This window comes from Coregonus lavaretus, assembly GCF_964263955.1.
Source record: "Coregonus lavaretus genome assembly, chromosome: 9".
NCBI classification, from domain to species: domain Eukaryota; kingdom Metazoa; phylum Chordata; class Actinopteri; order Salmoniformes; family Salmonidae; genus Coregonus; species Coregonus lavaretus.
The window spans coordinates 57,559,718-57,585,059 of NC_139996.1; the positions used below are offsets into that span (position 1 = coordinate 57,559,718).

At 44.7% G+C, this 25,342-nt stretch overlaps 1 protein-coding gene across 1 annotated transcript in view; it reads left to right on the plus strand.

Moving 5' to 3' along the window:
• Positions 1-25,342, plus strand: part of b4galnt4a (beta-1,4-N-acetyl-galactosaminyl transferase 4a) — a gene marked incomplete at both ends in the record, with an annotated part of 504,007 nt that overhangs the window by 379,757 nt on the left and 98,908 nt on the right. The gene's annotated exons all lie outside the window — the stretch shown is intronic.

Below are 25,342 nucleotides of genomic sequence, written 5' to 3' on the forward strand. Positions count from 1 at the left end.
CTGATTCAGTAATGTGCTCTGCTCGATGGGGCATGTTTTCTCTTCAGTGTGCTGTCAGTTCTCCTTACTTTTTAAGATGGTGTACATGCTTTCTCTGAAACAATAAGAAAAGGAAGAGAGAAAGAGAACGACATTAGTTATTTAGCTAGATAACTACCATCACCAAATACTTAAGGTATAGGATCCTAATTTTAAAGCTATAAACAACACTAGTTAAGTGAGAGTTTGTGACCACCATTTAATATTACAATGAGAAAGAACTATGTTATTTGATCTAGCTAATTGGTTATGTCAATAGCTTAAGTCTAATTATCTAGGTAAGAATAACAACTTTATCAACCAACACAGGGAATACAATGGCTAGCTAGCTAAGCTAGTGGGTGTTAGCTGAAATTCAAAAGCTAACATTCACTAGCTAGCTAGACCAGAGATGTTTAGAGAAAAGGTATATGGCTAGACTAATGTTAGCTGAATAAAATGTGCACAGTTTCGGAAACTACTAGCTAGCTAGCTTGCTAACAAGCTAGCTAGTTGGCTCACATTAATTTAGTTAGATTGCGTTAACTAACAAAGCTTACCAGCTAACTAATGTTACTAAGGAGCTTGTTAGCAAGCTAGTAGCTTCCAAATATGGGCACATTTTAGCCAGCTAAAGTAGGTAGCTACTAGCTAGCAAACTATTTAGGTATAGGATTAGTTAGCATCAACTAACACTGCTTGTTGCATTAGCAAACGTGGGCTAGCTAGCTAGGTTAGCTAACTTTAGCTAGCAGGTGAATATAAGTATCATTAGCTAACATGTTAACATTAGTCTAGCTTGCTATCAAGCTAACAGTAGGCTTACCATAAGTTTTTTTCAGATTTGACGGCGAGTTCTTGAACGACAGTATTTCGTGAACTTTTGGTAAACATAACAGACATTTCATCCGGTAGGATGACTCCTTCATTCCGAGAAAATAAAACATTTATATTAGATATGGCCAGGGGTGTTTGTCCTCATCAGGAGGTGGTGGTGGTAGAGCGATGTCGGACATGATTGTGCGATTTCGGACACGCTTGGGCAAAGTGCTGCTGAGTGGGTGACTGTTTTGCAAGTGACAGGCTCCCAGTGGGTGGGATTAACACTTTAGGACCTTTTGATTTGCTCAAACGGATGAGGATTGGATCAACACTACTTGCATGCTGTCGCCTGCTGCCTTGCAAAGTAAGTTCACCCATTGAGTGCGCCGACTCACCGACGTTGCTAGCATTTTTGTCCTACATTATTCGTTTTTTCTTCAGATTGATTTGATTTTGTAGCGAGGAACGAAGGTGTCAGGGGAACTGTATCGGGGTAAAAGTATACAGTCGTGGTCAAAAGTTTTGAGAATGACACAAGTATTGGTCTTCACAAAGTTTGCTGCTTCAGTGTTTTTAGATATTTTTGTCAGATATTACTATGGTATACTGAAGTATAATTACAAGCATTCCATAAGTGTCAAAGGCTTTTATTGACAATTATATTAAAGAGTCAATATTTGCAGTGTTGACCCTTTTTTTTCAAGACCTCTGCAATCCGCCCTGGCATGCTGTCAATTAACTTCTGGGCCACATCCTGACTGATGGCAGCACATTCTTGCATACTCAATGCTTGGAGTTTGTCAGAATTTGTGGGTTTTTGTTTGTCCACCTGCCTCTTGAGGATTGACCACAAGTTCTCAATGGGATTAAGGTCTGGGGAGTTTCCTGGCCATGGACCCAAAATGTTGATGTTTTGTTCCCCAAGCCACTTAGTTATCACTTTTGTCTTATGGCAAGGTGCTCCATCATGCTGAAAAAGGCATTGTTCGTCACCAAACTGTTCTTGGATGGTTGGGAGAAGTTGCTCTCGGAGGATGTGTTGGTACCATTTTTTATTCATGGCTGTGTTCTTAGGCAAAATTGTGAGTGAGCCCACTCCCTTGGCTGTGAAGCAACCCCACACATGAATGGTCTCAGGATGCTTTACTGTTGGCATGACATAGGACTGATGGTAGCGCTCACCTTGTCTTATCCGGACAAGCTTTTTTCCGGATGCCCCAAACAATTGGAAAGGGGATTCATCAGAGAAAATGACCTTACCCCAGTCCTCAGCAGTCCAATCCCTGTACCTTTTGCAGAATATCAGTCTGTCCCTGATGTTTTTCCTGTAGAGAAGTGGCTTCCTCGCTGCCCTTCTTGACACCAGGCCATCCTCCAAAAGTCTTCGCCTCACTGTGCGTGCAGATGCACTCACACCTGCCTGCTGCCATTCCTGAGCAAGTTCTGCACTGGTGGTGCCCCGATCCCGCAGCTGAATCAACTTTAGGAGATGGTCCTGGTGCTTGCTGGACTTTCTTGGGCGCCCTGAAGCCTTCTTCACAACAATTGAACCTCTCTCCTTGAAGTTCTTGATGATCCGATAAATGGTTGATTTAGGTGCAATCTTACTAGCAGCAATATCCTTGCCTGTGAAGCCCTTTTTGTGCAAAGCAATGATGACGGCACGTGTTTCATTGCAGGTAACCATGGTTAACAGAGGAAGAACAATGATTTCAAGCACCACCCTCCTTTTAAAGATTCCAGTCTGTTATTCTAACTCAATCAGCATGACAGAGTGATATCCAGCCTTGTCCTCGTCAACACTCTCACCTGTGTTAACAAGAGAATCACTGACATGATGTCAGCTGGTCCTTTTGTGGCAGGGCTGAAATGCAGTGGAAATGTTTTTTTTTGTGATTAAGTTCATTTTCATGGCAAAGACGGACTTTGCAATGAATTGCAATTCATCTGATCACTCTTCATAACATTCTGGAGTATATGCAAATTGCCATCATAAAAACTGAGGCAGCAGACTTTGTGAAAAGTTATATTTGTGTCATTTTCAAAACTTTTGACCACGACTGTACATTTTCTTTTGAAAATGTAATGAAGTAAAAGTCAACAGAAATAGAAACAGTAACAAAGTATTTATAGTGCGTTACTTTACACAGTTGCTCTTAATGCATGTGTATATTTCATATTTACCTTTGCGTTATTTCATTTCTTCACAATTAAAAATGACTTAATACCACTCAATGTCTCTTATTAAATTACTTAGGCTATCACAATATAATAAGCTCAGACTTTGCATGGATTCAATGTAACTATTTTTAAGATCTGCCTGCTTAGTCAGTTGTTTCAGATGAAGGGGGAACATGCCTAATTAGATCATAATACACACTGTAATCATTCATTAGGCTGACTAGTTATGATGGATTCAAGGTTTAATCTAGTTATTTAGAAGTCAATGTGATTTGTAGATCAGTCTACTCAATCTGTGATCAGTGGTGTGTACAGTTAGGACATATTGTATGTGATGATAAACTACACATAAATAAACTACACAAGCCAGAAGCACAGTTTGTTAAACATTTTCTAGTCTCGCAGAGCTTTCAACCAACTTAAACACCAGCACAGAAGTGAAAAATGTGTACACTTACTGAGCAAAACATAATTTACAGCATCAAGTTTTTAGATTGTACATGCCACATGAATGACTATGGTGGTGACAGGTTTCAGGGACATTTCCTCGAATTGTAGACAACCCCACAAGGAAGAGGTAGGACAGGTTCCTGTAGCTTTTCCCTGGGAATACACATACAGTGGGGAGAACAAGTATTTGATACACTGCCGATTTTGCAGGTTTTCCTACTTACAAAGCATGTAGATGTCTGTAATTTCTATCATAGGTACACTTCAACTGTGAGAGACGGAATCTAAAACAAAAATCCAGAAAATCACATTGTATGATTTTTAAGTAATTCATTTGCATTTTATTGCATGACATAAGTATTTGATCACCTACCAACCAGTAAGAATTCAGGCTCTCACAGACCTGTTAGTTTTTCTTTAAGAAGCCCTCCTGTTCTCCACTCATTATCTGTATTAACTGCACCTGTTTGAACTTGTTACCTGTATAAAAGACACCTGTCCACACACTCAATCAAACAGACTCCAACCTCTCCACAATGGCCAAGACCAGAGAGTTGTGTAAGGACATCAGGGATAAAATTGTAGACCTGCACAAGGCTAGGATGGGCTACAGGACAATAGGGAAGCAGCTTGGTGAGAAGGCAACAACTGTTGGCGCAATTATTAGAAAATGGAAGAAGTTCAAGATGACGGTCAATCACCCTCGGTCTGGGGCTCCATGCAAGATCTCACCTCGTGGGGCATCAATGATCATGAGGAAGGTGAGGGATCAGCCCAGAACTACATGGCAGGACCTGGTCAATGGCCTGAAGAGAGATGGGACCACAGTCTCAAAGAAAATCATTAGTAACACACTACGCCGTCATGGATTAAAATCCTGCAGTGCACGCAAGGTCCCCCTGCTCAAGCCAGCACATGTCCAGGCCCTTCTGAAGTTTGCCAATGACCATCTGGATGATCCAGAGGAGGAATGGGAGAAGGTCATGTGGTCTGATGAGACAAAAATAGAGCTTTTTGGTCTAAACTCCACTCGCCGTGTTTGGAGGAAGAAGAAGGATGAGTACAACCCCAAGAACACCATCCCAACCGTGAAGCATGGAGGTGGAAACATCATTCTTTGGGGATGCTTTTCTGCAAAGGGGACGGGACGACTGCACCGTATTGAGGGGAGGATGGATGGGGCCATGTATCGCGAGATCTTGGCCAACAACCTCCTTCCCTCAGTAAGAGCATTGAAGATGGTTCGTGGCTGGGTCTTCCAGCATGACAACGACCCAAAACACACAGCCAGGGCAACTAAGGAGTGGCTCCGTAAGAAGCATCTCAAGGTCCTGGAGTGGCCTAGCCAGTCTCCAGACCTGAACCCAATAGGAAATCTTTGGAGGGAGCTGAAATCCGTATTGCCCAGCGACAGCCCCGAAACCTGAAGGATCTGGAGAAGGTCTGTATGGAGGAGTGGGCCAAAATCCCTGCTGCAGTGTGTGCAAACCTGGTCAAGACCTACAGGAAACGTATGATCTCTGTAATTGCAAACAAAGGTTTCTGTACCAAATATTAAGTTCAGATTTTCTGATGTATCAAATATTTATGTCATGCAATAAAATGCAAATTAATTATTAAAAAACCATACAATGTGATTTTCTGGATTTTTGTTTTAGATTCCGTCTCTCACAGTTGAAGTGTACCTATGATAAAATTACAGACCTCTACATGCTTTGTAAGTAGGAAAACCTGCAACATCGGCAGTGTATCAAATACTTGTTAGCTAATTAGCTAATGTACAGAACTATATAAAACCAAGAATCCAGATTCAACATTATGTGTTATAATCAGGGCATGAAACTAACTTTTTGGTCCACTAGCCACTGTGGCAGGTACAGTAGATTAAAGAATCAACCAGGCACTCAGATATTTTACCAGACCAAATACTGTATTTGTGACACAGCAGCACGCAAACTGGGGCAGATGACAGACATTACTACTTTACAGGAGAGGCATTTGAAAGGTAAAAAAACACAACATTTTTAGTTTTTTTGCAGAAATGGCTTCTTGAACGTGAACTTTCACGTGCTTTTTTGAAAGATACAGCCATGGAGAACTGCAAAAGTGTTGCTACAGCTCTCAACAAGCATTGTTCTCAGATTTTTACTTCAACATAGTGTGAAGTACACATATAAATAATAGCCTAAATCAGTGTTAATTTTATTTAGTCTAGTCTTAGTCATTTTGACTAAAATATCATTAGGTCACATTTTTGTAATTTGAATAATGATTTAGTCTAGTTATTGTCAAAAATACTGGGCCAGTTTTGTAACTAAATGCCCTTTCATTTTAGTCACATCACATTTGTATTGCCTCATTAACCTATAGTTAACATAAACTACTGACTTCCATGTGCACAAACATATATAGCCTTGTCCTACCAACATATGATTCTGTATAACATCTTATTATTTTCCCAACAGCAGAAATATGACAAACATATATAATAATATACTGAATAGGAATTATCTGGCCATGTAAATTCCTAATTCAGCCTACATAGGTATTGCACATTACATACAAAACAAACAGACACACAAGCGCAGAGAGAGAGAGAGGGACAGAGAGCGACAGATAGAGAGCGATAGAGAGAGTAGCACAATCACCAGATGGTTCTGCAAAGTATTGGCAAAGTATTATGGGTTGCACCTCCGTCACTCTGTGGCTTCATTGCCATTGTTATCAACGTTCCACAGACGCCGCAGCTACATTGATGTCCAAAAGTAGAACAGGGGCTAATGACTGTTTCGCCCAGTGATGTAGTCGAGTCACTAAACCTCAAGTCTGAATCAAGTCCCAAGTCTCCTGTGCTCAAGTCTGAGTCCAAGTCCGAGTCACCAATGGTCGAGTCAAGAGTCGAGTCACCAGTCCCTATGGCTGAAGTCTGAGTCCCAGTGCTCGAGTCCTGGTCCAAGTGCTCAAGTCACTGGGACCACATTAACTCAAAATAAAGTTATTTACCCAGTCAGATATAGTGCAATGGCAAGAGGAATTTTGTCAATAAATTGTTGGCTATCCCTTTTCCTTTCTTTCTCTGCCACCAAATGTTTGCACGTGTTTTTTGTTGGCTGCTGGTAGTGAATAGAGCTGACGTTATTCCTTATTCAACATGTCAGAGAGGCATGTTTGTTCGACATAGAATATTTATATCTGAACTTTCCAAAACGTTGCGTCCTGCTGAACGCGCCCCGGGTTGTTAGCTATAGCTAGCTAATGAGTTAACAGGACTGAACAAGGTGTAGCCTGAACAAATGGTTAATGGTCCGGTCTGCAAGTAGCCTAGTTTTAGAACGGCCCACATATGAATGTAAAATGTGGCCCGCCAATGCACCATAGAAATAAAATAATTTGCGCCGCTATTATGGGTAATGTCTTTTGAATGGTAAGGGCTAGAATCAATAAGTTTTCTCTGAGGAAAAGAGGGAGACTTGGCTAAGTTGGCCATAAAACCTGGCTATGAAATGCAGTGGGGAAAATGGGAAGGTTGAGTGAGACTACAAATTCAAAGATGGCATACTTTTCTACACATAAGGGAGAAAAACACATAGCTACACTGTTGTTTTACTATTAAACTCAAAGCTGCTATAGTTTTTAATTTCATAAAGCAGCTTGTGTTTCTTAACCAGGCATAAGGTAGCTAACTAGAAGGCTGGCGGTGACTGGTTAGCCACGGGGAAGCAAGAGAGTCACCTGCACGATGTGTATAATCGGAGGCGGAGCCAGAGCGGAGCCTGTCTGCCCACACTCACCGCTTGCTCACCCGCAGCTCACCAGCTGAAGTAGGCTGTGTGTGCCGGGTGTGGCGCATCCTTTCCACTGAATAGAACGGTGCTGTGCATCTGTACTGCTAATATTAATTGTGCTTATCACTGAAAAGCTCTCAATTGATCCAAAAAGTATTGTCCAGTCACATTAGTACTCAGATTTTAGTCACAGACACAATTTCATCTCGTCTCGTTTTAGTCAACTGAAATGAGAAATCATAATTGTTGAGTTCGTTTTTTTCTGGGTCTATTTAGTTAGATAGAGTCTCGTCAGTTGCCACTGAAAAATAGGTGTTTGACAAATATTTTAGTCACTATTCTTGTTGATGAAATTAACACTGGCCTAAATGTTGCAATGAGGAGATTTGGGAGGAGTTTCGGGATCTTTCCCCCATGCATTTCCATTGTTTTGGTCGAGTTTGATTGACCTATTTACCGCATGTATGCCCAGAGAAAGCGGAGAATGAGAAGGAGATGGAGAACATTCTGAAGTTTGATTGTAAATGCAGAGAGATTTGAAAAGAGAACACAGAATTCTTATGGCATTGCACACTATAAGTGTGAACCGAAGTGACTTCACACAACGGCCCAAGCAAGCTGTACAAATAAAACGCAAACGACAGAGGACTTCTTACTGTCACGGTGTAGTAATGGGGTGGTGTGGAATCAGGCGCAGAAGCAGATGTACAGTCCAACAAGACTTTACTAGAGAGCACAATAATCCAAAAACGGCCTGAGGCCAAACAGACGCACACAGGCGTCAAATACGAGCGCACAAACACAGGGCGCAAAAACTCTCCTCAACCGAGGAGGAAGCGAATCGTAACTGGCGTACCGAAACACGGGTAACGCACAAACACCTGACACGAAACAATTACACACAACACTACACTTACAACAAGGAAACTAAATAGGGTGCTTAATGAGACATAACACAAGACAGGTGTGGCTAACAGACAAAACTAATCAAACAGGAAACATGGAACATACAACGGTGGCAGCTAGAATTCCGGAGACGACGAACGCCAAAACCTGCCCGAACAAGGGAGAGAGGCAGCCTCGGCCGAAACCGTGACAGTACCCCCCCCTTGACGCGCGGCTCCAGACGTGCGCCGACTCCGGCCTTGGGGACGACCCGGAGGACGTGGAGCAGGGCGCGTCGGATACCCCCGATGGAATTCCGTCAGGAGCGACGGGTCCAAAATGTCTCTCCTCGGCACCCAGCACCGCTCCTCCGGACCGTACCCCTCCCACTCCACTAGATACTGGAGACCCCCCATCCGACGTCTCGAATCCAAGATGGACCTCACGGAGTACGCCGGTGCCCCCTCGATGTCCAATGGGGGCGGGGGAGTCTCCCCTATCTCATTTTCTTGGAGCGGGCCCGCTACCACCGGCCTGAGAAGGGACACATGGAACGAGGGGTTAATACACTTATACTCCACAGGTAGCTGTAATCTATAACATACCTCGTTCAACCTTCTCAGGACTTTAAATGGCCCTACAAACCGCCGACCCAGTTTCCGACAGGGCAGGCGGAGGGGCAGGTTTCTGGTAGAGAGCCAGACTCGATCACCAGGTGCGTACACCGGTGCCTCACTGCGGTGGAGATCAGCGCTCGCCTTCTGACGTCGGAGGGCCCGCTGCAGGTGGACGTGTGCAGCGTTCCAAGTCTCCTCCGAGGGCCGCGCCCACTCATCCACCGCAGGAGCCTCGATCTGGCTCTGCTGCCAGGGTGCCAGAACCGGCTGGTAACCTAACACACATTGAAATGGAGTTAGGTTAGTGGAGGAATGGCGTAGGGAATTCTGGGCCATCTCGGCCCAGGGAACGTACCTTGACCACTCCTCCGGCCGGTCCTGGCAGTATGTTCTGAGAAACCTACCCACATCCTGGTTTACGCGTTCCACCTGCCCATTACTCTCCGGGTGGTACCCCGAGGTGAGGCTCACCGAGACCCCCAACCGCTCCATAAACGCTCTCCAGACTCTGGAGGTGAATTGGGGACCCCGATCAGCCACAATGTCCTCGGGTACCCCGTAGTGCCGGAACACATGGGTGAACAGTGCCTCGGCAGTTTGTAGGGCAGTAGGAAGACCCGGCATGGGGAGCAAACGACAGGCCTTAGAGAACCGGTCCACAACGACCAGGATGGTAGTATTCCCTTGGGAGAGGGGAAGGTCTGTTATAAAGTCCACAGAGAGGTGGGACCATGGTCGTTGTGGAACGGGCAGGGGTAGCAACTTACCCCTAGGCAGATGTCTAGGCGCCTTACACTGGGCGCACACCGAGCAGGAGGAAACATAAACCCTCACATCCCTTGCCAACGTGGGCCACCAGTACTTGGCACTAAGACAGTGCACTGTCCGGCCGATACCCGGATGTCCAGAGGAGGGTGACGTGTGAGCCCAATAGATCAATCGATCCCGAACCTCGAGCGGAACGTACTTCCGACCCTCCGGGCACTGTGGTGGACTAGGGTCGGTGCGTAACGCCCGCTCGAGTTCAGTATCGACCTCCCACACTACCGGTGCCACCAGACACGACTCAGGCAGTATGGGAGTGGGCTCCACGGACCTCTCCTCCGTGTCATACCGCCGAGACAGCGCATCTGCCTTGCCATTCTGTGACCCAGGGATGTACGTGATCTTAAAAGTAAACCTGGTCAAGAACATACTCCATCTTGCCTGGCGAGGGTTCAGCCTCCTCGCCGCCCGGATGTACTCCAAGTTACGGTGGTCCGTCAAAATGAGGAAAGGGTGTTGAGCCCCCTCAAGCCAGTGCCTCCACACCTTTAGAGCCTGTACCACGGCTAACAGCTCCCTGTCCCCTACGTCATAGTTCCGCTCCGCCGGACTGAGCTTCTTAGAATAAAAAGCACAGGGGCGGAGTTTTGGTGGCGCGCCAGACCGTTGTGAAAGCACGGCTCCTAAACCGGCCTCTGACGCGTCCACCTCTACCTGGAACGGCAAAGAGGGATCCGGATGCGCCAGCACCGGGGCCGAGGTAAACAGGTCCTTCAGCCTCCCAAACGCCCTGTCCGCCTCGGCCGACCACTGCAGACGCACCGGACCCCCCTTCAACAGAGACGTGATGGGAGCTGCCACCTGTCCAAAACCCCGGATAAACCTCCTGTAGTAATTTGCAAACCCCAAAAACTGCTGCACCTCCTTCACAGTGGTTGGTGTTTGCCAATTACGCACGGCCGACACCCGGTCTACCTCCATCTTCACCCCTGACGCAGACAACTGATAACCCAAAAAGGAGACCGACTCCTGGAAAAACAGACACTTCTCTGCCTTCACATACAGGTCGTGCTCCACCAGCCTCCGCAACACTCTACGCATCAGGGCCACATGCTCGACACGGGTAGGCGAGTACACGAGAATGTCATCAATGTACACAACCACCCCCTGCCCCTGCATGTCCCTGAAGATCTCATCCACGAATGATTGGAAAACTGACGGAGCGTTCATCAACCCGTATGGCATGACCAGATACTCGTAATGGCACGAGGTGGTACTAAAGGCTGTCTTCCATTCATCACCCTCCCTGATGCGCACCAAGTTGTACGCGCTCCTGAGATCTAATTTCGTGAAGAAACGTGCCCCATGCAACGACTCAGTCATGGTCGCAATCAGCGGGAGTGGATAACTGTACTTCACCGTAATCTGATTGAGACCACGGTAATCGATGCACGGGCGCAAACCACCATCCTTTTTCTTCACAAAAAAGAAACTCGAGGACGCAGGGGAAGTGGAAGGCCGTATGTATTCTTGTCTCAGAGATTCGTCTATGTAAATCTCCATAGCTTTCTTCTCCTCCTGAGACAGAGGATACACATGGCTCCGTGGGAGCGCAGCTCCTGCCTGGAGGTCTATCGCACAATCTCCCTGCCTATGGGGTGGCAACCGCGTCGCCCTCGCCTTACTAAACGCAATAGCCAAATCCCCATACTCAGGTGGAACGTGCAATGCGGGCACCTGGTTTGGACTCTCCACCGAGGTAGCCCCTACGGAAACGCCCAAACATCTACCCACACACTGAGCAGACCACTCCATCAGAGCCCTCTCCTGCCACGAAATAGCTGGGTTATGGGTACTCAACCAGGGCATGCCCAGCACCACCGGATACGCAGGAGAGTCAATCAGGAACAGCTGAATCATCTCCTGATGATCCCCCTGCGCACACATCCTAAGTGGCGCCGTGACCTCCCTGATTAAGCCCGTACCCAACGGACGACTATCTAGGGCATGAACGGGGAAAGGAACATCAACAGGAATAAGGGGAATCCCTAACGCTAAACAAAACTTTTTATCAATAAAATTCCCAGCCGCGCCTGAATCTACCAGCGCCTTATGCTGGGAATGAGGTGCTACCTGTGGAAAACGCACAGGCATCCAAAAATGGGCAACAGTGAGCTCTGGGTGAGTGGGGCGCCTACTCACCTGGAGGGAATCCCCAGTGCGGGACCTGTCGTCATCCTCCCTAGGAGGCCATCCCCAGCACCTAGCCGCGGTGTGTCCTCCCCGACCACAGTTGGTGCAGTGGATGGACCCCCTACCCAACCGACTCCTCCTCTCTCTAGTGCCAGCGCCCCCGAGCTCCATAGGACACGGCTCGGAGGCGCTGGAGGGTGAAATGGACGGACCCCCCTCAGGACGTCCGCGGGTGGCCAATAGGTTATCCAGCCTGATGGACATGTCGACCAGCTGGTCGAAAGAGAGACTGGTGTCCCTACAAGCCAGCTCCCGACGGACGTCCTCTCGTAGGCTACATCTGTATAGATCGACGAGGGCCCGCTCATTCCACCCTGCATCTGCCGCTAGAGTACGGAATTCAAGAGCGAATTCTTGGGCACTCCTCCTCCCCTGCCGGAGGAAGACCAGACGCTCCCCCGCCGCTTTCCCCTCCGGGGGATGGTCAAACACTGCCCTGAAGCGGCGGGAGAACTCGTTGTAGGTGATCGTCTCGGCGTCGATCTTCCTCCACTCCGCGTTGGCCCATTCCAACGCCTTCCCGGACAGGCAGGAGATCAGGGCGGACACGCTCTCATGCCCCGAGGGTGCCGGGTGTACGGTGGCCAGGTACAGCTCCACCTGGAGGAGGAATCCCTGACACCCAGCCGCGGTTCCGTCGTAGGCCCTCGGGAGAGAGAGTCGGATTCCTCGGGGTTCTGGCGCTGGAATGGGCGGACTGGCCGATGGTGCTGGCAGGGAGGGAGGTGGTGGAGGCGCTCCCCAGCCTCGGAGCGTGGTGATCACCTCCTGCAGGGCGGTCCCCATCTGCTGTATCTGGTCCTGTTGTTCCCGAACCTGGACCTCCAGTCTCGTCGGGGCTGCTTCGGCTCCTGCTGATTCCATGTCAGGTGTGTAATTCTGTCACGGTGTAGTAATGGGGTGGTGTGGAATCAGGCGCAGAAGCAGATGTACAGTCCAACAAGACTTTACTAGAGAGCACAATAATCCAAAAACGGCCTGAGGCCAAACAGACGCACACAGGCGTCAAATACGAGCGCACAAACACAGGGCGCAAAAACTCTCCTCAACCGAGGAGGAAGCGAATCGTAACTGGCGTACCGAAACACGGGTAACGCACAAACACCTGACACGAAACAATTACACACAACACTACACTTACAACAAGGAAACTAAATAGGGTGCTTAATGAGACATAACACAAGACAGGTGTGGCTAACAGACAAAACTAATCAAACAGGAAACATGGAACATACAACGGTGGCAGCTAGAATTCCGGAGACGACGAACGCCGAAACCTGCCCGAACAAGGGAGAGAGGCAGCCTCGGCCGAAACCGTGACACTTACTTAGCTAGTCAAAGGAGTTCCCGTCTCCCGTGAAGCACTCATCCATGTATACGGGTAAGAGTCTAGCTACATTTTCAGATACAGAAAGTTGTTTTCATTGCAAATTAAACAAAGCCTACTGTTAGTTAGCTAGCTAGCTATCTACGTGTACTATCTGTGTAGTAATATTATTCATACTGCATAATTTCATGCATGGTGGCTAGCTATAATGATAGGTTTGTATAGCTATACTGTATGGGTTGGGATTATGGTTAATTGTTTAGCTAGCTAGCTACATTTCTTAACAAAAGACTTCACTCCGCTAGATGATTACGTGACCCATCAATTTAGCCAGGTGTGTCTGGGGGTGACTACGGCCATCTATCGTGTTTAATGAACATGTGTAATGTCTAGGCAATAGAAACCGTCCACTTAGCTAGATGTCTATTTTTTGTCTATTTTCCTGTTTTACAGCTTCGATGCTCTGGAGCCTGGTGTTGTTGACGCCAAGGAGCATTCGGACTCAGTCGGGACCAGGTTTCAGCTGCTGTGCAACGCGGATGTCCTTCCTCCCAGAGATGGTATGTCTGTACAAACACCACCTGGACTGGACACAGCTCGAAGAGCATATCTTTTTGAGAAGATCAGGAAGTTTTGCAATGAAGAGGCCATAGACATCACATGCCCTGAACCAAAATTGAGGGTAGTACAGAAACAGGCTCTCAGAATATAGATCCCCTTGTTGATGCATGATACAGATGACCCAGTCCATCACTACAGTAAGACTGCTGAATGGCTAATCAATGGCGTTCTACTTGCACTCTCTGACTATTTGCACTGATTATGCACACTCACCTGACTCTCTCCTAACACTCACACACACACACACACACACACACACGTTGCTGCTACTATTTATTATATTTATCCTGCTGCTCAGCCACTTTACCCGATTGTATGCATATACAGTGGGGAAAAAAAGTATTTAGTCAGCCACCAATTGTGCAAGTTCTCCCACTTAAAAAGATGAGAGAGGACTGTAATTTTCATCATAGGTACACGTCAACTATGACAGACAAATTGAGAAAAAAAAATCCTGAAAATCACATTGTAGGATTTTTAATGAATTTATTTGCAAATTATGGTGGAAAATAAGTATTTGGTCACCTACAAACAAGCAAGATGTCTGGCTCTCACAGACCTGTAACTTCTTCTTTAAGAGACTCCTCTGTCCTCCACTCGTTACCTGTATTAATGGCACCTGTTTGAACTTGTTATCAGTATAAAAGACACCTGTCCACAATCTCAAACAGTCACACTCCAAACTCCACTATGGCCAAGACCAAAGAGCTGTCAAAGGACACCAGAAACAAAATTGTAGACCTGCACCAGGCTGGGAAGACTGAATCTACAATAGGTAAGCAGCTTGGTTTGAATAAATCAACTTTGCTAGAGTGCATTTGGATGATCCAGAAGAGGATTGGGAGAATGTCATATGGTCAGATGAAACCAAAATATAACTTTTTGGTAAAAACTCAACTCGTCGTGTTTGGAGGACAAAGAATGCTGAGTTGCATCCAAAGAACACCATACCTACTGTGAAGCATGGGGGTGGAAACATCATGCTTTGGGGCTGTTTTTCTGCAAAGGGACCAGGACGACTGATCCGTGTAAAGGAAAGAATGAATGGGGCCATGTATCATGAGATTTTGAGTGAAAACCTCCTTCCATCAGCAAGGGCATTGAAGATGAAACGTGGCTGGGTCTTTCAGCATGACAATTATATTGTTGTCCTCTGTAGCTCAATTGGTAGAGCATGGCGCTTGTAATGCCAGGGTAGTGGGTTCGATCCCCGGGACCACCCATACGTTTAAAAAAAAGTATGCGCACATGACTGTAAGTCGCTTTGGATAAAAGCGTCTGCTAAATGCCATATTATTATTATCCCAAACACACCACCCGGGCAACAAAGGAGTGGCTTCGTAAGAAGCATTTCAAGGTCCTGGAGTGGCCTAGCCAGTCTCCAGATCTCAATCCCATAGAAAATCTTTGGAGGGAGTTGAAAGTCCGTGTTGCCCAGCGACAGCCCCAAAACATCACTGCTCTAGAGGAGATCTGCATGGAGGAATGGGCCAAAATACCAGCAACAGTGTGTGAAGACTTACAGAAAACGTTTGACCTGTGTCATTGCCAACAAAGGGTATATAACAAAGTATTGAGAAACTTTTGTTATTGACCAAATACTTATTTTCCACCATAATTTGCAAATAAATTCATTACAAATCCTACAATGTTCTCATTTTGTCTGTCATAGTTGACGTGTACCTATGATGAAAATTACAGGCCTCTCTCATCTTTTTAAGTGGGAGAACTTGCACAATTGGTGGCTGACTAAATACTTTTTTCCCCACTGTAACTACCTCATCTATTACCAGTATCAATTCCATCATTATTGATATTGGTATTGTTCTTGTACATAGTTTAAATTATTGTGGTCCCGTGTTGCTCAGTTGGTAGAACATGTCTCTTGCAACGTCAGGGTTGTGGGTTCGATTCCCACGGGGGATCAGTATGAAAATGTATGCACTCACTACAGTAAGTCGCTCTGGATGAGAGCGTCTGCTAAAATGTAAATGTTGTGTTCTTTGTCTACTGGCATTGACACTTAAAGAAAAAATGTATACTGATACGTTGACACTGCACTGTTGAGGAAAATCATGCAAGTAAGCCTTTTACACCTGCTGTATCCTGTTCATGTGACAAATAAACTTTAATTTGATTTGGTTTGATATAGTGTGTGTTTACTAGAGACAATAATGTGAAGACCAACATGACCTGCACCAAAGTCAGATTAGGGTATAGGGCAAGGACTAGATCAAGTGTATTTTTAGATAAAGTGTATGTTATTCCTTATTATAGGCTACTACTTTCACCACTTTCACTCGCACTCAGTTTAGCACAAGGCCATAGACAGACACTTGTCGGCAGGTAGCTTAGTGGTTAAGAGCGTAGTGCCAGTAACCGAAAGGTTGCTGGTTCTAATCCCCGAGCTGACAAGGTGAAAAATCTGTCGATGTGCCCTTGAGCAAGGCACTTAACCCTAATTGCTCCTGTAAGTCGCTCTGGATAAGAGCGTCTGCTAAATCACTAAAATGTAAAAAATGATTCCTTAAAGAGATGGGTGGGGCTAAGGCTTAAGAGGGTGTGAACAATGCTGAATGGGCTTTAACAAAGAACAGCTCTCTGGCAAGTGAAAAACGTTGAAAGGCTTTTACTCAAAACTGCAAATCATGTAAATTCTACATAAGCCCCCAAAGACAAATGGTGTCAATTTTTTTCCGCCATAGTTACACCAAACTAGTAAGAAGTGATGTGGTATATTGCTCAATGTTATTAAATTTTTTGTGACCTGAATCTTTTAACCAAAATGTCACAAATGAGACAGAAATGTTCAGCTGCCCCTTTAAGGGTGGGAGGTTACCGTGGTAATGAGGTCACTCAAGCTGCTCTAATCATTGTGACAGTGTAGCTAGTAGCCAATGTGTCTTTGCTAGCACCCTTACAAAAATGTACCATGCTACTATTGTGGTACTTTCATTTATACCATGGTACTACTATGGTACTTTCACTAATAGCATTGTATTGTCTGAATCATGGAAATGTAGAATGGTTTTAGGTTTTAGCCTTGAAGTATGATTGTACTGTCATTGTACCTAAATATTACCATGGTATTGCATCATTTACACCATAGTATAAATCTGAATCATGGAAATGTACCATGGTTTAGCTTTGAAGTATGATGGTACTGCCATGCACCTAAATAATACCATGGTATTGCATCATTCATACTATGTTATGGATCATGGAAATACCATGGTTTTTACCTGCATTATACATTCTACCATGGTAATGGACAATTATGATAAATGGTACCGAAAATGATCATATCATTACTAATTGTGCATTAACATTGTACAATGGCAGTATAATGCATTAAATAAATAAAGCCCCCAAGGTCAAAAGAGGTTGGTTGGTATTATATTGATGCATTTAAATGCCAATATGGGTAGGTTTCTGAGAAAGTCAGAGGCATTAGGCTACTATTGTTGGTCCTAGCTTGTCTGTAACATCAAAGAAAAAGGGAAAGAGTTGCTGTCAAAAAGTGGTAATACTTTATGTATTAATAGTACCGTTTTTTGCTCATGTTTGGCTTCCCTGTGTTACCAACCTGAAATGTGGGAGAATGAGATGTATGGTAGCCTAGCCCACAGAGAGACACTCGCTCTAGTGGTTACTTCACACACTCTCGCTCTACAGTGGCTCTCACGCTAGCCTGCCTAGTCTCACTGACTCAGTTGAATGAGAGATAGTGGTGGAGAGTCGACTCCAAAATAATTGATTCCTCGACTCCCGGTGTCTACTCACATTTCAGGGTGGAATCGATTCCTCGACTCCTAAGATTCAGTATTTTTGCAACGGAGGAGACTGAGTAGTTGTTGTAAGCTACTTCCTAGAACACAAACTCTCGCATCTTTCACAGCAAAGAAAGGGAGAGGGAGAGGGGAGGGGCACAGCCAGGCATAGGGGCATAGCAGCCCTGTCCTCATCACATTCTCACTTAGTTAAAGTTAGCTAGCTAGCCAGCAAGGTAGTTAGCCAAGCTAGCTAGCAATCTGAGTTACTTAAGTTTGAACACTGGACTGGTGAACACTCATCCTTCAAACTAAAATAACACTGTTACTGTCTGAGCTTATTATGTTAGTTAGTTTTCCAAAATATGCAATCTGCAGGACAGTTGGCGCAGATCTATTATTCAAGCCATGTGCTTGCATTCATGATGAGATAAGATTGTTGGCTAGCTAGCTAGCTAAATTAGAACGTGTGTGACTAAAACCTGTGTGGCAAACATTTTCCTGCATGAACAGTTTCAGTCATCAGCGCATGCCATTTGCAGTTTAAATATATAGCCAATACATTTTGTTTTGAATAACAGTGTAATTTACATTATGGTTTCAGTAAGAAAACACAGTCGTAATGAAAAGCTAGCGTATTCTTGTCATAACAAAATCTCATTGCAAGGTTGCCATAAAGTGCTTTATTTACATGACCTTTGTAAAGCACTGTAGTGAATTTTTACCTTTATTTAACTAGTCAGTTAAGAACAAATTTTTATTTACAATGACGGCCTACACCGGCCAAACCCGGACAACGCTGGGCCAATTGTGCGCCGCCCTATGGGACTCCCAATCACAGCCGGTTGTGATACAGCCTGGAATCGAACCAGGGGGTCTGTAGTGACGCCTCAAGCACTGAGATGCAGTGCCTTAGACCGCTGCGCCACTCGGGAGAATCGACTCAATATAAATATTGATGCTAAACACCTTGTGGTGATATTACGAACTGCATGTTACTGCATTTCGCTGCATCGGTTGTGAACTTGTGAATAGAGCAGTTTCAGATTTACTTTGAGACAAAGTTGAATTAATTCAGCCCTTCTTGGTTATTAGCTTGTGGTGCTTCAGCAAAACATGTCTGCATTCTTATTCACTGCCATAGATAGACAAATCTTTATGTTGTACTTAAGAAGGTAAACTCGCCACTCTCCTCGCCTCTGGTCTTTTCCTCTTCTGTCTTGTCCTGTCCAGTCTCCTCTGATGGAGGGGACTCACCTCTTACACTGCACTCACCAAGAGTGGTATGAGTGGAAAGTGGCATGTACGCTCATTATATAGGTGTGTGTGTGTGTGTGTGTGTGTCTGGCCATGTGTGTGACCATAAGTGTGACCGTGTGTGACTGTATGCGTGAGCAGCGTGTGTGTGTATGCACTTGCACATGCCAATATGCATCAATCCACTTAACTCACACTAGCCTCCTTTACCCTCAGACCTGTATCCATTCAAGGTAATTTGCTTCATGCAGCATGTTAATGAAGCTGGAGCCTGAAAGCTTGAATGAGGCTTTGAGTGAAACTCTGCTTTCATCCCCTCAGGCATGTTACTGTAGTATCTGTTTAACAGAATGATGAGAAAGAGGTTAGCGGAGAACGAGGCTTCGCCGAGTGTATAAACTGTAGCATTTGAAATGGAGATGACATTGAGGCAAAAGTGAAACACTGGGGCTGTGAAAGACTATGATAGCAACCATGAATTATCTGATTGGAGCTTATGCATTTTAATATGACAGCAGCACTGTCAGCTAAAGGTTTGGCTTAGAGGAGGACAGGAACAATCAGAGGAGAGGATTCTGAACATTCTAAGATTATCTAAAGGGATATCGTTTTTCTTTAATGATCAGTTTAGGTTATTTTAAATTATTCAATGAAGATCCATGAAAGGTCTCTACCAATGCATACACACATTACCAGTCTCTCTCTAGCTTTCTCTCTCTCTCTCTCCCTCTCTCTCTCTCTAACACACAAGCACACACACACCCGACACCTCCACTGACAGCTCCAAGCCAGGATTGGGGAAAATGTCAGCCCCTTCCTGCAGTTCAGCAGAAAGCCACTCCTCCTGGACCAAATGCCAGCTGTAACATCAAACACAACCTGGATCTGATATCAGCCGTGCCTTTTTCCCCAACGCAAATGTCAAAGGGGAAACAGTCACTGTGGGAGTCAATTCCCAACTCACGCATGCAGAACCATGTGCACACGGATACAAGCATGCACTCACACACTTATAGGAGAGTTGAGAGAGGGAGAGGGAGGAGACAAGGCAGGTGATCTATCACTAGAGGAGGCTCAGACAGGAGCTGTGTGAAATGTCAGACAGCACCTGTGTGTGTAGGTGGCAGAGTGAGTCAGACACCTCTAAACCACCAGCTCACCAAACATAGACAGGAAATGAAATGTTTCCTTGGGAAATAGAAAACCACTCTTCTCGCTGTTATTTAGGAGAATCTATCGCACGCACGCACGCACGCACACAGACACACACACAAACAGTTCAGTGTCTGTTCATTTAGCTGTCTGTCTATCTGTCCCCCCCTTCCTCCTTTGAAGTGAATACTGATTCAACATGATGGGTGAAAACAAGTGATTTTCACTACATACAACTTTCCCCAATGTCAGTTCAGTGATTACGTCAAAGAATGGCAGAAATGATTTATGTTTGTATTGTATATGTTCAAACCGGGCACCAGTCTTCGGTAGGAATGAGGTATGTTTGTATTGTGTTGTGTTACATTTGTATTGTATTGTTGCTGTATTGAAACAGGGCCCGAGACATATGGGTGGATAAAACACCATAATTTGGTGGTTTAGTTTCATGAGAACACTTATGTATACATTGTCACAGCATTGTAGAAATGTTCCATTCATGAGTGACCTTATACTGTATCTCACTGACATACAGACTTGCACACACACATAGGCAAGACACACACACACACACACACACGCATAGGCAAGACACACACGGAGACAGACAGACACACACGCACAAACTCAAGTATGACGGGCATAGATGGGTTGGTTATTTAGCAACAAAACCGACGCGTGCGCAACTATGGGTCAAAACAGACATGGTTGGCTAAGATTGATGACAAAATGTAAACTATATTTTGTCTCTAATGTTTATTAAAAACATAAATAAATGTGCACAATGAGCACTTGTCTCTTAAATACATCATTACAGTTGTTGGTTAGCTACAGTAGAAGCTAGCGAATTCTTGCCATATAATCATAGACGTGACATCAGTCAAAACACCTCAAAACAAGACATGGTATCAAGAATGATAAAATTAGCTGAAAAGAGCCACCTATGATTCCCCACATTGCAGTTTTTTGCCATTGTTGCTTGCTATCTGGCCATCCAGAATTTCAACAACGCACGGTCTTCTTCCCCATTGAAGCGTGTGCATCGTTTTCGTAACGTTGTCAGCTAACCCGTCTATATACACACACACACACACAGTCACACACTCTTCTTCTCTCTCATACACACACACACACACACACATTTTTTATGTTTGTAAAATGTATAACTGCCTTAATTTTGCTGGACCCCAGGAAGAGTAGCCTTGGCAACAGCTAATGGGGATACATAATAAATACAAATGCCCTGGGCATCCTGGCCTGAGGAGACAGTTTGTGTACCAGCAGGCAACATGGAAATGTCATCGTCCCCCTCCAGTGAACGTCATACTCTGTCCATGTTATTGCTATCACCAGGAACATACAGCAAATGTACACACAAACACACGCAATGCTACATGTATGTGTGAATGCATACACATGCGCAACCATGCACACATACATACAGTGCCTTCAGAAAGTATTAATACCCCTTGACTTATTCTACATTTTGTGTTAAAGCCTGAATTCATATACTTTTTTTCTCACCCATCTACACAGAATACCCCATAATGACAAAGTGAAAACATGTTTTTAGAAAACAAGTTTGCTATGACACTCCAAATTGAGCTCAGGTGCATCCAATTTTATTTGATCATCCTTGAGATTTCACTACAACTTGATTGGAGTCCACCTGTGGCCAATTAAATTGCTTGGACATGATTTTGAAAGAAACACACCTGTCTATATAAGGTCCCACAGTTGACAGTGCATGTCAGAGCAGAAACTATACCATGAAGTCCAAGAAACTGTCCGTAGATCTCTGAGATAGACTTGTGATGAGGCATACAGCTGGGGAGGTGACCAAGAACCCAATGACCACTCTGACAGAACTACAAAGTTCCTTGGCTGAGATGGGAGAACCTGCCAGAAGGACTACAGTCTCTACAGCACGTCACCAATCTGGACTTTATAGGAGAGTGGCCAGACGGAAGCCACTCCTGAGAAAAAGGCACGACAGCAAAAAAAGCAAGTGAAAGAATGAGGCAAAATATTCTGTGGTCTGAGGAGACAAATATTTTAGTCTTTGGCCTGAATGCAAAGTGTTATGTCTGGAGAAAACCAGGCACAGCTCATCACCGTCTAACAGAATCCCCACCGTGAAGCATGGTGGTGGCAGCATCATGCTATGGGGATGCTTTTCAATGGCAAGGACTGGGAGACTGGTAAGGATAGAGGGAACAATGAATGGAGCCAAATACAGACAAATCCTTGATGAAAACCTGCTTCAGAGTGCAAACGACCTTAGACAATGACCCCAAGATACAGCCATAGCAACACTGGAATGGCTTCAAAACAAGAACGTGAAAGTCCTTGAGTGGCCCAGCCGAAGCCCAGAGTTGAATCCCATTGGAAATCTATGGAAACACTTGAAGATTGCTGTTCACCGCCGCTCCCCTTCTAACTTAACAGAGCTGGAGAAAATCTGCAGGGAAGAATCCCCAAATCCAGGATGTGCAAAGCTGATGCAGATATATCCAAGACGACTCAAAGCTGTAATCGTCGCCAAAGGTGCTTCTACAAAGTATTGTGATATTTCTAAAAACATGTTTTTACTGTCATTATGGGGTGTTTGAGTTTAGGCTGTAACACAACAACATGGGAAATAATTCAAGGGGTATGAATACTGTCTGAAGGCACTGTACAGGCATACACACATACAAGCGTACATAACATAATCCAATGTTTTTACATGTGTAAAGAGGAGAAAAAACAGATAGCTTGTATCTTTTTTTCTCTCCAAGAGGGAACTCAATAAAAGGAAGGAAAGCATCATGGAAAAGAGAGAAAGAAAATAAAATCTCTGTGAATCAGTGAATCATATTCATGAACAGTCATGAATATGTTTAAAGGGGAAGGGAAACACTAGGCTTTAGAACGCCAGCTATCTGTAAATCACCATATTGCCATTGTCGCGTCAGTGGTAGGAGAGAACATTTTTGGAATGACCAAAAATGGCTGTGTTTACCCGAGACAGCAATAGCTCTGAGTCTGAAAATGAATTAATGGCAGAGGGGGAAATAGTTAGGGTTTCAATAAACAACCTGAAACCTTTCATGATTGAGCCGATCATTGCCCCAGGTCGAAAAGTTTGTTCTCGTGGCAAGAATAGCAACATACAGTAGCTCGGCCTGTAACACAAACTGGTGTCAGTGCGGATGCTGCCAGACAATAGCCAGGGAGCATGAGTGTGTGTTGTAGAGAGATGGCGGCGATACAGCACAAAGTCCAAGCGGATGGTGGTGTATTACATCCAATCAGAGGTTTCTGTATGTCTGGATGGTGATGTGTCACTAATTCTTATGAAGGACTTGGCAGAAGAGGTTACTCGACCTGTCAGCAGCCGGTAAACCAGTTAATGACAACCAATAATGGGGAGGATAATGTAAGAACTAGAATACAGCCAACGGTAATTACTATCACTACTGATGGTAACGTTCTTACATTTTGATTACACGACCGGGGTTCGAATCGCAGCCTGCAAAATGTAACTTCATAAATACATTGAGATGTCGTTTCGATGGTGGATTAAAGTACTATCAAACTAATTGATGTTTTTTTCTTACCGCCAGTTCACCCTATGGGCACAAGGGAGACTTGGAAGAGGTGTACGGCACGTCATCCCTTCGTGTGTGGTCTCTTCTATTATGCCCACATACCCAGAATCAAGTGGCATCTACATAGGGTTTGAGCCACAGGAGGTTGGTGGAACCTTAATTGGGGAGGACGTGCTCATGGTAATGACTGGAGCGGAAATTGTGGAGTGGTATCAAACCCACATGGTTTCCATGTGTTTGATGCCATTCCATTTGCTGCGTTCCATCCATTATTATGAGCCGTCCTCCCCTCAGCAGCCTCCACTGGTTTGAGCATTAATAAAATGTAGCCTCTACTACCAAATAAAATGACTATACATGGAGTTTGTTCCAGTTGTCTGCGGTCATTATTTTTCAAGACATAATGTTAGCGCCTCATGTAATAACACCTTACGTAAAACAACGAGACAATCTGACCTGCTATAAGTGGTTATCCCACTGGCTATAGGGTGAATGCACCAACTCTGGATAAGAGCGTCTGCTAAATGACGTAAATGTAAATGTAAATGTATAAGATTTTGTATCTTATAATTCTAAGACAAGGTTTCGAAAGATATTATAAGTTCGCTTAGTCGACTATAACAACAGATTCAAGTGTAACTAGAGAAACTAGCTTGGAAGATAAAACTGCGAAGAACTGGCCCGGTTGCTAGAGTGGTGACTTCATCTAGCTTAGACTGCCATCTAGTGGAATGCAGTGGTAACTACACTGAGCAGCTAGTTGGAGATCTTAAGACACTCAAGTTGCCACTTTGTTTGACAAAAAGCATACATTACAAAGGTGTCATAAATAAAAACAAACAAACCATGTAAAATAAGTAGTGTAGAAATGCAGTCAGATATTCAGCAGGAGGCAGAAGGTCCGGGTGCATAAGTGTTGACATATATTTACAGTGTTCAAGTAGTGGTATCCAGTAAATATATTTACAAAGACAAACTGGATGAATAGACTTACTGGTGATAAAAAAACGAAGAAACCGAGCCTCAAGCAGGCTTACCCTGTTGTTACCTTAGCTAGACAGGTTGGGGCTTACCAGGCTAAAGCAGCCTCCCCAGTCAATTTTCCAAAACAGAACTGAATTGCCACCTAAAACAGGGCCATCCTGGAACGTACCATAAATCATCATAACACACAACACTGACTAATACACACAAATGTAATTATGTAAAAGTACCGCATAACATAATATTCAAACATTCAAATATACAAATATTTCATAGCGATCAATCTACGAGACTTCTATACTGTGATTCCCTCTATGGACGGGTGTGTCTTTGGATTCGGACATGAATGGCCAGCTCCATCTCCATTTTCGGAACCCTATCCCGCTCCCTTAAGATGACTGATTTTCTCTATCTTTGGGCACTCAGGAGGGTCCGCTGCAATTGTCCTACAGCCAGATAGGTGTTACACAAATCATTTTTGGTCATTTCATCTCAGCCAGCAGATGAGCTCCCGTCTAACTGACCTTCTCCATCCATACTGTTGAACACTGGGCTATGTGCCTACTGTATAATATGTGATGGCTGTTTAATGATTCCACTTTTTATGTTTGTGGGTCATTGTGATGCATAACACATTTATCTAAGGTGGCACTAACAAAACCAGCTAGCTAGCTAGCTAGCAACACTTGTTGACAGCTAACGTTACTAGCTAACATTAGCTGCGCCAAAACAAACTAGCTAAGCTTACCTTCACTGACTCGTGCCACCTCCTCCGTTCATCCTTGACACTGAAGTCATCGATGTTGTCGATGATGGTCGGTCCATAACCCTCGAAGTTGAAGATGGAGGGGCAAATGGAGTG